At 37.3% G+C, this 14,990-nt stretch overlaps 1 pseudogene; it reads right to left on the reverse strand.

Annotated features, from left to right (window-relative positions):
* Positions 1–5,079: 5,079 nt before the first annotated feature.
* LOC124974548 (spliceosome-associated protein CWC15 homolog) lies at positions 5,080–5,770 on the reverse strand (annotated as a pseudogene).
* Between the last annotated feature and the right edge of the window lie 9,220 nt (positions 5,771–14,990).

A 14,990-nucleotide genomic window follows, 5' to 3' on the forward strand; every position in this document is an offset into this window, starting at 1 on the left:
GTTGTAGTACACGGGTTGATACGCTATAACTGCAGATGGCTGTTCCCCTGGTATATGCTGGTAGGATTGCAGTCATCCTGATGGCTGATCACCTACCAGAAGTTGCCACCCATCTGTCTGCCAAAATGCCCAGCCTGCAGGTGTATGATCCCCCTCCTGGAGGTGGGGTCTCAGGAAGTAAGTTGAACTGAAGAGCAGACATGCACAGTGTCTTCAATAAGTTTTATGTATTGATAAAAACTGCCTATTCACACATGCTCCTTTTTTTCTTGTTTTTGGTGGGGTCCTCCTTTTTGTCTTTTCCTCTTTGGAACTGGGGATCGAACCCAGGGCTTGATGAATTCCAGGCAAGTGCTTTGCAGTTGAACTACACCCAACCCATTCATTCACATGTTGATTAAGTACCATGAATGAATCTACTATAAATATTCAAAAAAAAAAACTGACCAATAACATTACTATGTTTTCATGCTTGAATTAACATAAAAGTGGAGCAATATCATTGGTCCCTTCTTTCAAGCCCTAGTTAGCATAAGGTTGGACCAATGGCAGTGAACCAAGGGCTATATAACCCCCTAAATGTGGTGAGAGGCTGGTGTTCCAGTGGTATAGTGCTGTTCTGCTTCTTGTTATGAGGGCAGAACGGCATTAATTCTTCATATTCTTAAGAAGAAATGGATGGTGAGCTGCTGGTGTCTGCTGCAACACTTCAAGGCATGGACCATTATTAGGACCTGCAATGGTTCTGGGTTACAGAGACATGTGGCTTGCTCAGACCCCCACCTGCCTGCAGAAGTGAAGAACTGAATTTTGTTGCAGAACTCCACAACAAAGGTATTGCTATATGTTAGATAATTTGAATCTTCTTAAATTTTTGAATTTTAATTTCTGTTAGCTAATACTATAACTGTTAATACAGTTTGCCCACTGCTTTCGCATTTGACACATTCTTCTTTTGACTCTCCTAATATTCTATCGGTGTTAGACTTTTCATTCTAATTCCCTTTACTGTCAGGTTTCTCTGTAGTTTCCAATCAGGGACTCTGATTCTGGAAACTGATGTGGTGTCTTGTTACAGCTCATGCTTAGGGCCAAGAGATCAATGGGCAAGCATTCCTTAAGTGTGTCATCAGTGTCTCTGAGCTTGTTTTCTGCCTGGCCCTGCATTCCCAATACCTCTCCCGTGCCAGTCATGAGGAACTCGCCAGTGTAGGCCTCCTTTGTTGGTGAAGGTGATTGCCCATGAGGACAGGCTGAGAGTAGAGAGGGTGGAGACAAAATTGAGAAAGATGTTTACTGTAAAAATTAGAGTGGACTTTTATTTTTAGTATCACTGGCAGTTTAGGTAGTATTTTTTTTTCATGAGGTAGATAATAGCTATTTTTTTTAAATTTAAGTTTTCTGTTCTATATTTAGTAGACACTATAGCAAAGTTTAAAAGAGGATACTGTGATGTGAAAGTGGGATAATTTAAATAATTTGCAATCCACCATTCAGATAGACCTCTGTGTGTGTGCACTGCAGCTTACAGCATATTTGTATTTTGTTAATGCTAAGTAGGGTCAACTACTTACTATGTTGGGTTTAATTTTTATTTAATAAAATATGATGTACTACTACATTACTTTCTTAATAGAATTTTGGCCATGATTTAACATTCCATTACAAGGATTTCTGATAATCAGTTGAGTCACTTCTTAATGTTTGAGTATTTAGCTTTTATTTTTTTCTGGTAAAGAGAACATTTTTGTCTCTAAATATTTCTGCATATTGCTGACTCTGAAACCTTTTGTGGCCCCATGGAATGTGTGCATCAAGAGAACAAGCTGGGGGACTGGACGAGGAGCTCAGTGGGAGAGCATTTGCCCAGCACATGTGTGACTGTGGTTTGATCTCCAGCACCACAACCACACAACACACAGATCCCAAGAACAAAATATTTTAAAAAATTAAAAAAAGAATAAGTCAGATAGTCCTGAATGTGAATATGGTACCTCCCAACTCTGAGCAGTAGATCCCTTGGTTTGCTTTTGGTGGCTAGTGGGAGGCTATTGTTTCTAAGTTCCTCATACACAGGCAGTTTGTGTATATTATGGTAAAAAATGTGTTCAGATCTAGCCAGCTAGACTAAATTTAAATGATCCCAGCATTTTTGGCAACATCCAAAGCACCACAATCAGGATCTAGTGGACTTAGGACTCTTTCTCTCCTTCAGGCCACATCTGGGTGTGGACCTCGACCCTGTCACTGTCAGAGCTCCAGCCCACTTGATCAGGTGCTTACTAGACTTCTCATCCACAAGGATCATAGTGTGTTGCTGTCTTTTATCTTCTGTATGTTAGATTCAAGGTTCAGGATAATCTTGATAGCAGCCTAGTGGCCCCCCTTGCTTCTCTGAGGACTCTACTGTGGATGTGAGCATTGCCTCTGGAGCTGCAGCAGAGGCACCAGAAGACAGGTGACTTCTTTTTTTGTAGAAGTGGTGGTTTTCAGCATTGCTTTGTTGTCCTTCACAGTCTTCACTTTGACTTCCTTCTCTTTTGGTGTCACATTCGTGAAACTTTCAAAGGTAGTTTGTTAATCTAGAGATAGTGGACCCAGAGTCACTGACTCTCACTGTGCATCTCTTGGCTGACTTCAGTCTACCTGTTAACCCATAGGGAAATGGCTGCAGGGGACTAGTTATTCTGTCCAGACAAGACAGTGTCCAGAAGAATAAAGACCACTTTCTCCCTTAGCCCTTTCCTAGGAGAGAAGAATTTGTTTCCAGAACCTCTTTCTGCATGAGATTTCTATTTGTCTCATTAACCAGAGTTTGGACAAATGCCCACTCCTAAAATAATAAAGGAGAAAGTAAAAATACCCACTGCAGCTTGGAGTGGGATGGCTCCCTCTGAGGCACCTGGCACTGTGGGGAAGAACTGCACAACCCTGAGGTCCTACTGCAAAAGAGAAAGGAGGGAAGGCATGTGTAGCCCTTCTCTCAAATGGTCTGGGGATTGTTGGGAATTGTGAGCATGCAGCTCACAGGCTGTCCACTGAGACAGGCAGTCAAGATCAGCACCATCATTATGAATTTGAAGGAGCATGAGCCCAGACTCTGGTTCACTTGTTTTTGATTTGCATAAATTAAGCTATTCTTCTGTCTCTGGGATAAAAAAAAAACTTGGTCATGATGTACAGTCTTCTTAACATGCTGCTTTTAAGTACAATTTGCTAATATTAAGAATATTTTCTTCTGAATTCATTAGGGATATTGGTTGGTAGTTTTCTTTATTTCATGTGCTTTATCTGGTTTTGGTATGAGTGAAATACTGGCTCTATAGAATGAATTTAAAGTGTTTGATCCCTTTCTGTTTCATGGAGTAATTTGAGGAGCATTAGAATTATTTCTCGAAAGGTCTGGAAGATTCAGGTGAGAATCTCTCTGGTCCTGATCTTTTCTTCATTGGGAGGCTTTTTTATTCCTGCTTCTATTTCATTTCTAGTTACTGCTGTGCTTCAGTTTTCTGTGTCCTCCTTATTCAATTTTGGCAGGTCTTATGTGTCCAGAAACATTTCCATTTATTCTAGATTTTATAATTTGTTGGAGTGTTAAGTTTCCACAATTGTTGCCAATGATCCTCTGAATTTCTGTGATGTCTGTGGTGATTTTTTCTTCTGTAATTTTATTAACTTGTATCTTTTTCTTTTGATTAGTTTGGCTTAGGGCTTATCAATCTTGATTATCTTTCAGAAAAGCCAACTCTTTGTTTCATTGATTCTTTGTATCTTTATTCTCAAATACATTGATTTTAAATCTAATCAAAAATTTCCTTTTTTTTTTACCTACCAATTTTGGAGTATTTTTGTTGTTGTTGTTGTCTCTCTTGTTTTTCAAGAGCCTTGAGATGCATTGCTTTTTTTATTTTTAATTTTTTTCACATTTCTGGTTTTCTTATGTATGTGCTTACAGCTATGTAAACTTTCCTGTTACAGCTGGCTTTATCGTGTCCTAGAGGTTCTGGTATGTTATATCACTATTCTCATTTGATTCCAGGAACTTTTTAATTTTCCCCTGATTTCTTCTATCACCCATTCATTATTCAAAAGTGTATTGTTCAATCTCTATATATTTATAATGTTTCTGTAGGTTTTTTGAGATTTAATTTTATTCCATGTTATCAGAATTTTTGTAATGAATTACAGCTTTTGTGTGTATGTGTATGTGTGGTAAATGTTGCTTTTTGACCTAAAACATGGTCTGTTTTGGAGAAGCTTTCATGAGCAGCTGAGAAGAAAGTATCTTCAAATATTGGTGAATGAAATATTGTATAACTACCTGTTAATTTCTTTTTTAAAATATTTTTTTGGTTTGAAGAGTCTTTACCAAGTTTCTGTGTGGATGATTCTCTGTTGGTGAGTGGGTGTGTTGTAATCACCTAATATTATTGTACAAAATAATTAGAATAGTCCAGTGGTCTTCAAGGCTTCAGTTAGATATTCCATATTGTAATTTTGTAAACATGTACATCTTTTGAAGATGAAAGGTGGGCAGGGATTTTTCTGTTTTTAATTTAGATAGGCTCATGGAAGATAACTGTCATTATTCTAAAGGAGTCAGATTTTAAAATGGTACCACCACTCCTTTCAAAGTATTCAATTGAAAATGCTGTTGTGATTTAATTCTTACCTAAATTTATTTTAAAAATATTTGACTGTATCTTGTTTAACAGTAAAAAATGAAAAAGAAAAAAACAACCTATGTGTATGATTCCTCTTTCTCATTTCAGTTACCCTCTCATTATAGAATTTTAACCCAAGGTATTATATTTTTGTGACTGGAAGATTTGTTCTTCTCAACATACTTCTTTACAACAAAATGTTTATATACAATTATATATTTTCTATTTGTAATTTTAAGAAGTTTTTCTTTTAGTATTATTAATGATAATAATAGTGTTTCATTGAATATGAATATGTAGTTGATCAAATCCACCTAAATATTAAAACTTGATAAGTATTGAGTTTAGAGGTAAAATTTTTGGGGGTATACATTTTTTTTAAACATTTTACAGTATTTAAGCACATAAAACTATACTATTTAATATGTTTTTCTGTGAACCTTTTGTGAAATTCAGATAGCAGGGTATCATTTATAAATCTTTTGTCTTTCTTTTCACCATCTACACCTTTTGAGCAGTTCTTGAACCCAACATCAACAGCCCATCTTCTTTTAACTTTGTAGTTGACCTGAAGCTGGGATGCACCAGTGAGATTAAGAAGAGGGTTTCTACTCAGAATTTTCTCCATATGAATTCTCTCTTTAGCTTTTTGTTCTTGTTACTTCCTGGTCTGCTTCTCTGCCCTTTTAAAAAAATGTTTTCCAGTTCTGCAAGAACTGCAGTATCATCATCATCACCCTCCTCTTCAAAATCTTCATCTTCTTCATCTGTTAGAGGATCATCTGCATCAAGGTTGGCAGCAGGAATCTGGTCTAATGAAGGTTTCTTTGACTTTCAAGACAAGGTTATATGTTCTAAGGATGGGTGACCCCTGTTTTCTCCCTTGCAGCAACTCTCTCTCTTCTAACTCCCTCCTTCTAACTCCCTTCTAACTTCAGGAGGGAACCTCTTTAGGGGTATCCCTGAGTAGTCTGTCTATATTTTTTCTTTGTATGAGTGGGAAGATCTCTGCTTGAATTGTGCTTTGAAAGTTGGCTCAAATTACCTTCCCCTTTTCCTCTTCCACCTCTTGCATGTTCAAAAGTTGGCCTGGCTGCTGTTTTCATCTTTTATGTTCTCTCTTGATTTTCATAAAGGGTAAAGTTTATGTGCAGGGAGAGAGAAACAGGGTTTCCTGCTGCTGGGTGCCTCCGCATCCCCCATATCTCTTGATTCAGTATCCTGGGAGTGTGCCCTTGGACTGTCACCAGGAACTCACTGTCTGCACCAGTGTGGGATTTGGTGTTGGAAGAACCTGGGCCCACTTAAGCTATAGGCAAAGCTCCTTTCATGCCGCTTTCTTCATGGCTTCCTGAGAGTTCCCAAGGTCCCCCACCCACCGCCAACTGAAACCAGGCTTTCCTTTCCAGTCCCACCCACCTAAGAAAGATAAGGTGCTGTCCTCCTGCAACTCACTTTGACCCATATCTGATGTACTGACCTCCAGAAATCACACAGACACCCTTGCTAGTCTTCATCCCCAGAATTCTCTTCTCTGAACGTACTTTTTTTTTCATCTAGTGGAAAAGGAAGAGACAGGTTAGAGCAAATAGAGTAAACTCAATTTTTACAAAATTTTGCAATTTTTCAGAAAATTTAGGGAAGGGCGCCTTAAGTATGTAGATGTATTTCCTTTTCCTTGTGTGTTATAAAGATGGCATCTTAATTATTTATGTGTACACTTGTATTTAAGTATAGTAATTACAACCACACATTGTAATTTCTGCTTCTCCTGTGGTGCTCTTGGACCAAGTTCTGATTGCTTTCTTAGGTGGAGTGGGAGCCACATAAGATGGGGCCAGCTGTCTGACTATGCCACATCACAACTTGAAAATACTTAAGGATCATGGAAGACAAAAAGCCTTCTACTCATGAACAAGAAAAGGCAGATATAAAATCAACTATTTACTTTCTGATCATCCAAGGTAAGAAGGAAAATAAAATTTTAGATTATCTGTAAATTTCACATTTTCTTTGATGTTAGAAATGCAAAAAGAATGAAGGCCGACAGGTTTTACATGTGTTTCTAAGTTCCCAACTGCTCTTCCATCCATTATTCTCTGGTACAGCAATTTCCTGAACTGCTGAAACTTACCCAGAAGTTTCTCTGTGTGTATAGTTCTTTGGTTACTTGCATACCACACACCCATCAGGCTCCTTCCTGGTTTCCCAGGCATCTACAATGACAATTATCACAACCCTTGTCACATTGCATAACATGAAGATGAAGCATAGTAGTATTTTTCTCTGATGTACATTATTTCTCTAATTTTCTATGCAGACCTTTCTTAGTGCCTTTGAATTGTTTTATGGTAATTGCATGTTTATGTCTGGAATGAAAGTGGTGGAATTTGGCATAATGATAGGAATGGTATTGGACTGCTGGTTAGCTTCTGTCTTGGATAAAACTTCATGCCCCTATTATAACTAAGGATTGCCTTTGTATTTCTGAGATTAGTTTGTGCCCATCTGGGCACAGGCACCTTCAAATTGCTGTCCAGCTCCTCCACCTGCCTTTTTCACTTGCTTCTGTTGCACTACTAGAAAACTTAGGATTCCATTCTCCTTCCCCATGTTTTGAATTATGCCTGAACTCAAGTGCATCTATGATAGTAGAGTTACAGGATGAGGAAAAGATAAAAGTCCTGTGTATAACACATTAAGTCAAAGTTTGCTTCAGTAGGAGTCTTTTTAGTTCCTGAAATGTTTCTTGTAAGATTTTGGAGTAGATATTATATTTATATTTGCCCTCTTTGTAGAGATCTGCATTTTAGGTAATCTTTTTCTAAGTATTTTGTAAGAATAAATAAATATAAGTTTTTCCGAGTTTAATTAATTCCATTTTATTGATCTTAAAATTCTATCTTTTCATGGCATAGGGTTGATAGGAAAAATCTAAATATTTATTGAAGCTTGGGGCTTTTCCATGGAACTTGTGTTTGCATTTGTTTGTAGATGGCACTGACCATTTTATTTGTACATTAATCTGTGTGGTGCAAAGGTCTCCTATGAATCCACACAAGATAAAACATTAATCTTTCTGATTAGGAAAAGTTGTTTCACTAAAGTTTTCATAATATATTTCATGTTAATATTAAACATACAAGAAAATGTCATGTTAATAACTGCAACAATCAAGGATTTGGACATTTATGATTGCTTAAGTCCAACATACACATTAGTCTTTTAATATTATTTGTGCTAATTTTGAAAGCAATGCAAGTTTATGTTAGAAAGTACAGAAAAATTTATTGTACTAAGAAATATATATTTATGGAAATATTGGGGTTTTTCACTTTGAATTCATGCACATTTATAAAACCTATATATAGTTGTATATCCTACTTTCTTCATTTGGGACATTGTATAATTGATATTTTTCTGTATTATATTTCTTATGTCCTCATACTATTTAAATGTATAGTTATGCTGTACAATTTATTATCCTTTATTGTACACTTAGTTTGTTTCTATGTTTCATATAGTTGTTTATAGAGTTGTTTGTCTCTGTATCCTCTGTTCTGTACCAATGATCTACCTATTTTGGTGCCGATACCATTCCATTTTTGCTATTACTCTGCTTCTTTACTGAATTCTGTTGAATTTGATGTGCAGGAGACTTAAGGACCATCTGCTTGCTGCCATTTACTTTCTGTTGAATTTATTGTCATTGCTTGACAGATAGTAATATGTATTATGTGGCTGGAGAATCACAGATCTGCACACTAATTGTAATTCTGTAAGTTATTTTGCATTTCATTGCCCTTTATTCAGCTACCAAAAAATGTGGTTCAAATATCAACTCCAAATTCATGAAGCTACCCCAGCTCCATTTCTCCAAATAGGTAGATTCACTCCTGGTTTTATGTGTGAAATAAGCCAGTACCTTCTTTTGTTTTCCTCTTGTCTTCAGTGTGTGTTGTTAGCCTGGAAAAGCAGGGGGAAAATGGGAACAAGGATATATAACAATTTGGAGTTTGACATGGATGTATTTATTTAATATGTATTTTAGATGGAGAATAAAAAATATATTTATGAGCTGACTTTTTGGAGACCTCAGATACTGTAGACACAGATACTCACAGTTTAAAATATTGCTGTGGTTCTGTTTCATACATCTTTTCTGACATTCACAAAATTCATCTGTGGGATGCTGACAAACAGGCATGATTTCCTAAAGATGTCTGAGAAATGACTCTGGTGGACTCTCTGTGAATACTCTCTTCTCACAATTCAAAGTATGAAGCAGGATCAGTGACTGCTTTTTTATTATGACAGAAGTGACCAATATCTGCAGTGTTTCAGTCAGCTTTTACACAACTGTGGCCAAAATCCTTGACAAGATCAATGTAGAAGAGTGATGCTTATTTGGGGCTCACAATTTCAGAGATCTCAGTCCATAGATGGCTGACACCTTGCTCTCGGCCCAAGGTGAGGGATGTGGAGGAAGAGTCCATGGATGCCTTATGTAATTTATTGAATAGGCATATTCCCCCACGGCCAGCAACACAAGCACATTGTAGAGAATTGTGAATTCTGACAATGGCATGTCTGACTGGGATCTGTGACTCTCTGCCACTGCACGGGTATCCCTATGCCTATCCCTGAAGATCATGATATTGCCCCTCCCTAGCCAAGGAAGTGATCAAAATTAAAAATTTGAAGTGTGGTTTGTACTGAACATTATTCTTTTGCACCATTGTACAGTCAAAAAAATTTTAAGCTGAATGATTTTAAGTTAGGGACCATTCATAATAAAAAGTACTTTTTGCATAAATATTTTTTGGCTAATTACCAATATTGCCTGCATTTCACATTCTGACTGAATAAAATTTAGGAATTTAGTTAATTATTCAACATTAATGAAATTATTTCAGCAAACTAGCATTTCTTAAAAGCTTCATTCAAAATGTTTTCATTGTATTTAACATATAGCATTGTTATTCAACAACTCTATATTCTTATTCCATTGAAGACTGAAAGTAGTCATGCTGAGAAAAACATGTCTTTTAAGTTCTGTGCACTATACAAAGGTACAATAAAACAGAGTGTCAGCTGTAAAGGAATTTAAAATGTTGCAGAAGATGACCTGCAAGCCACTGTGGTAGAGTGTTTTATTCAGGTAAATATTGGCTGTGTGTTCTATTTCTGAAATAAATGAGGAAAATGTGATGCAGAAGGATGAAAAGTCTTAACTTAGTCTTCAGAGCCACATAGCCAGATAAAAGATCAGTTCATTGTAAACTTGTGCCTCATTTAGAAAATGTACTATGTCTAACGTTTTGATGCACCTTTTAAGGTTGCCATTATACTTTGGAGATGAGAGGAGCACTTTGAGATATCTGAATGTGAATGCCATTGTTTTCTCCCTGTTTTGGAAAAAGAGTTGGTTTATTTTATTATTTGACTTTAAAATGAATATATCTTGCTGGGTACAGTGGTGCATGCCTATAATCCCAGTGACTCAGGAGACTGAAACAGGAAGATTGCAAATTTTAGGCCAGCCTCAGCAACTTACTAAGACCCTGTCACAAAAATAAAAAATAAGGACTGGAGATGCAGCCCTGTGGTAAAGTGCCTGAGGTTCAATCCCCAGTACCCCTCACCAATGAATATATCACCATTATAAAAAGTTAGATAATGAAATAAGATGAGAGCTTCTCTTATACTTCTGCCTATTTATACTGTACATAAATTGGGGAGGTTGAAGTTTCTTCTGAGGAAGCTCTGGGAAGAGAAGGATTCCTTTCTTCTGTCCTTTTGTTTCTTACTCTAGGTGAGGCAGCATCTTTTATTTGTCTCTGTCTTTGGGAAGAGGCATTACAAGGAGTATCTTTCAAATCTGGCTGCACACTCTAACTTTTGCACCCCCTGCTCTTGAGGAGGTACAGGCAGTAGCCTAAGATTCCAGCTCTTAGTAAGCTCCCCAGAGCTGGCAGATGCTGATTAGTAATTTTCCTTGTGGGAAAATCTTCCTCCTTTTAAATATTGTATTGTTCAAAATCTCACCAGTCCTCACTAAGCACTTGTGCTGTTTTGACAGAATTTATTTTTTAAAAATGGGTATTTCTTGAAATAATTCAATCAAGTAAATTTTTACTTTAAATTTTTAAATTAAGAAGTCATGTAGGAAAATTATTAATTCTGCCTACATTTTGACTTTGTCATGTTTAGTTTTTGAGATTATTGTGAGTTATTTTATTTATTGATTTGCTTTCCATTTTTATGTATCCATGAACATTTTCTTGTGAATTTCTGAAAGGCTACTTTAAAGGTAACCAATGTCATGGTGATTTTTCATAGGTATTATTAAATATTTTACACTTGTTAATATGTGTAGTGCTAGCCTATCAGGTTGATATTTGTTTTCTGTTTCTTCCACAAGACAGTGCTCAAACCAAAAACACAATAAATCTTTAAAAAATTAAAAAAAAAAAAAGAAGTCATGTAGGGATTTCATACAAGAAGAAGGAATTTCTTCGGTGAAAGGACTGTGGAAAAGGCTAGATTAAGCAAAGTTAGAATGGATGACCTCAAGTTATCTGAGTCTTTAGAATGCTTTGTGATTCTCCAAGTGGGAAGAAAAGATATAGGAAAAACAATATGTGATTTCCAAATTTACCAAACACAGCCCTCCCACTTACTGCCCCATGTGACATTCAGTTATATCCCCTGTGTGCTTGCTGTTGTATCTTCTGGTGTTTTGTTCTGCATATTCAGGAGAACTAAAGTGTTCCTAACTTTGTCCTTACATAGGAGAGGGGACTGAGCTCTAGAGGAATGAAATAATTTACTCTAATGGCTAATTTAAAGTAGTGTGTATCACAACCCAGGTGAGGAAATTTTCAGAACGCTGCTTTTCCATCTCCTCCATTATTACCTCCCAATGTAGTATGCTGCTCTCTGGAATTCATTCCTTCTAATGAGCAGAGGTTTTTCAGCCCCATTAATATATAACAAGTCATTTTTCATGTCAGTTTTCTGTGTGCATGCATTTGCATATGATTTAGGTGATAGATGAAGATATTTGATGCTTTATCCAATATTTGAAGACTCTCATTAGTTTACTTTTTTTATTTGACCTGGAAAGTTGTATCAATGTGAAATCATCTTCTTTTTCAGTGGCTCCAAGTAGAGGAAATTGGAAAAATTGTGCTAAATTTTTTTACTTCTTTGACTGATCAGGAGAGGAAAGACTACAAACTTCCTCTGGTATTTGTTCTGGTTCTCCCCTGCTGAGATGTATTTTTCCTATTTTCCCTTGCTTTATGCCCTTTCAAGACATAAAATCAAACTCTGGTGTTTTTATGTGTTTTCCTTTTAATTGGCTAAAGATTCAAATTTGTTGATTGACTAATTAGTATTGTTCTTAGTTATTTCTGAATTTCAATGTAACTGTATCCTGTCCATATCCACTTTTTTTTTTATTGTAAACAAATGGGATACATGTTTTTTCTCTGTCTGTACATGGCGTAAAGGCATACCATTTGTGTAATCATAAATTTACATAGGGTAATGTTGTTTGATTCATTCTGCCATTTTTTCCCTTTCCCCCCTCCCCTCCCACCCTTCCCCTCCATCTATACAGTCCTTCCTTCCTCCATTCCTGCCCCCCTCCCTAAACCCAACTCCAACCCCAACACTAACCCTACCCACCCCCCATTATGTGTCATCATCCACTTATTAGCGATATCATTCTTCCTTTGGTTTTTTGAGATTGGCTTATCTCACTTAGCATGATATTCTCCAGTTTCATCCATTTGCCTGCAAATGCCATAATTTTATCATTCTTTATGGCTGAGTAATATTCCATTGTATATATATATACCACATTTTCTTTATCCATTCATCAATTGAAGGACATCTAGGTTGGTTCCACAATCTGGCTATTGTGAACTGAGCAGCTATGAACATTGATGTGGCTGTATCTCTGTATATGCTGATTTTAAGTCCTTTGGGTATAGGCCAAGGAGTGGGATAGCTGGGTCAAATGGTGGTTCCATTCCAAGTTTTCTAAGGAATCTCCACACTGCTTTCCAGAGTGGCTGCACTAATTTGCAGCCCCACCAGCAATGTAAGAGTGTACCTTTCTCCCCACATCCTCGCCAACACCTGTTGTTGCTTGTATTCTTGATAATCGCCATTCTAATTGGGGTGAGATGGAATCTTAGGGTGGTTTTGATTTGCATTTCTCTTATTACTAGAGATGTTGAACATTTTTCCATATGTTTGTTGATTGCTTGCATATCTTCTTCTGTGAAGTGTCTATTCATTTCCTTAGCCCATTTGTCAGTTGGATTATTTACATTCTTGGTGTAGAGTTTTTTGAGTTCTTTATAGATTCTGGAGATTAGCGCTCTATCTGAAGTATGATTGGCAAAGATTTTCTCCCACTCTGTAGGCTCTTTCTTTGCATTGCTGATAGTTTCCTTTGCTGAGAGAAAGCTTTTTAGTTTGAATCTATCCCAGTTATTAATTCTTGCTTTTATTTCTTGTGCTATGGGAGTCCTGTTGAGGAAGTCTGGTCCTAAGTCGACATGTTGAAGCTCTGGACCTACTTTTTCTTCTATAAGATGCAAGGTCTCTGGTCTGATTCTGAGGTCCTTAATCCATTTTGAGTTTAGTTTCGTGCATGGTGAGAGATATGGGTTTAGTTTCATTCTGTTGCATGGAAAGATCTCCCATGTTCTTGGATAGGAAGAATTAATATTGTGAAAATGGCCATACTACCAAAAGTGCTATACAGATTCAATGCAATTCCAATGAAAATGATGTACCTTACAGAAATAGAGCAAGCAATTATGAAATTCATCTGGAAGAATAAGAAACTCAGAATAGCTAAAGCGATCCTTGGCAGAAAGAGTGAAGCAGGGGGTATCGCAATACCAGATCTTCAACTCTACTACAAAGCAATAGTAACAAAAATGGCATGGTATTGGTACCAAAATAGAAAGGTGGATCAATGGTACAGAATAGAGGACACGGACACAAACCCAAATAAATACAATTTTCTCATACTAGACAAAGGGGCCAAAAATATGCAATGGAGGAAAGATAGCCTCTTCAACAAATGGTGCTGGGAGAATTGGAAATCCATATCCACTTTTAAAAGAAGTCAAGTTATGAAGTCCTGAAAGCCACTGAAGAGCTGAAGTTCTCATTATTCTCCCATGACTCATAATGGACTCTATGAGCAGAAAGGTGAACTAGGAATTCTTTTTCTTTTTTGCCCCTTGTGTTCAAAAGGTAATTCAGATAGTTTTGAAGGTAGAATAGTTTCTCAAATCACATAGAACAACATTTCATTTAAGAGGAATTTGGTAGGTACTCAGGAAGAGTCTGTGCAATGGGAAAGTAATTATTGGCAACCTGACACATACAGTCTGATTTGCTAGTTTTATTCTGGTGTGGTTGGGACTTTTCTGTGATTGCCAGGCTGGCAATGAGGGAAACAGGAAGAAGGAAGGGGCAGAACACTTGCTAGGTTCTGTAGCACTGGGGGTTGGGTGTCAAAACCTGAGATAAAGAGACAAATGGGAAGATAACGATTAGACCTTAGGGATCAGTGTCACCTAGAAGGTCTGATGACCACTAGCACCCATCTTGTTTTCCATCTTTATTTTCCTTTAGTTCATCTTCCTTCCTCTCCACTATTACATCCTGCCTCTACAATTGAAGATAGGCAACATTGATAATTAAGAGTTAACCAGCTTTAAATGCAGTAGGCAAACCCCTGGCAACTATCACTACAAAGCAGTAACACCTTGTCAGCATTCACATCCCCCTCAGCAATTTCTAGAGTCCTGAAATTTTCCCACTGTGTCATTTTCCCACTGTGTCATGGCTCTTAGTTCCTGCCATTTCTGATGTTCAAAGAAAGCAGCCTGAGAGAGGGAGATAGGTGTGGGCGCAGCCAGTGCCACAGAGCCTCTCCTGTGGGGGCAGAGACTTAGCACTACCAGCTTTGGTTGTCCTGGCTGTGCTGAAAAATTTTCCTAAAGGTTTTCTAACTTGCTTTTCTGTCAAGTTCTGGGACCATGGGCTGCCGGTCTTAGAAAGTCAGAGTGCAGACCTATCTCTGAAACTAGAGGCGATTACGCTGTGGGGAGGGTGTCCATTGGCTCATTCTACTCCCTCCAAGCATTTTGTTTTAGAAGCTGAAAAGCACAATTCTCAGAGTCTGAATGTTGCTTAGGACTGATGAAGCCCGACTGCCCTATTCTGACCTTCATTTCATGAAGAAAGTCTTCCTGGGAAGACAGGAAGCTTCTTTCTCAGCTGTGCCTG

Source organism: Sciurus carolinensis, unplaced genomic scaffold (genome assembly GCF_902686445.1).
Source record: "Sciurus carolinensis unplaced genomic scaffold, mSciCar1.2, whole genome shotgun sequence".
NCBI classification, from domain to species: Eukaryota; Metazoa; Chordata; class Mammalia; order Rodentia; family Sciuridae; genus Sciurus; species Sciurus carolinensis.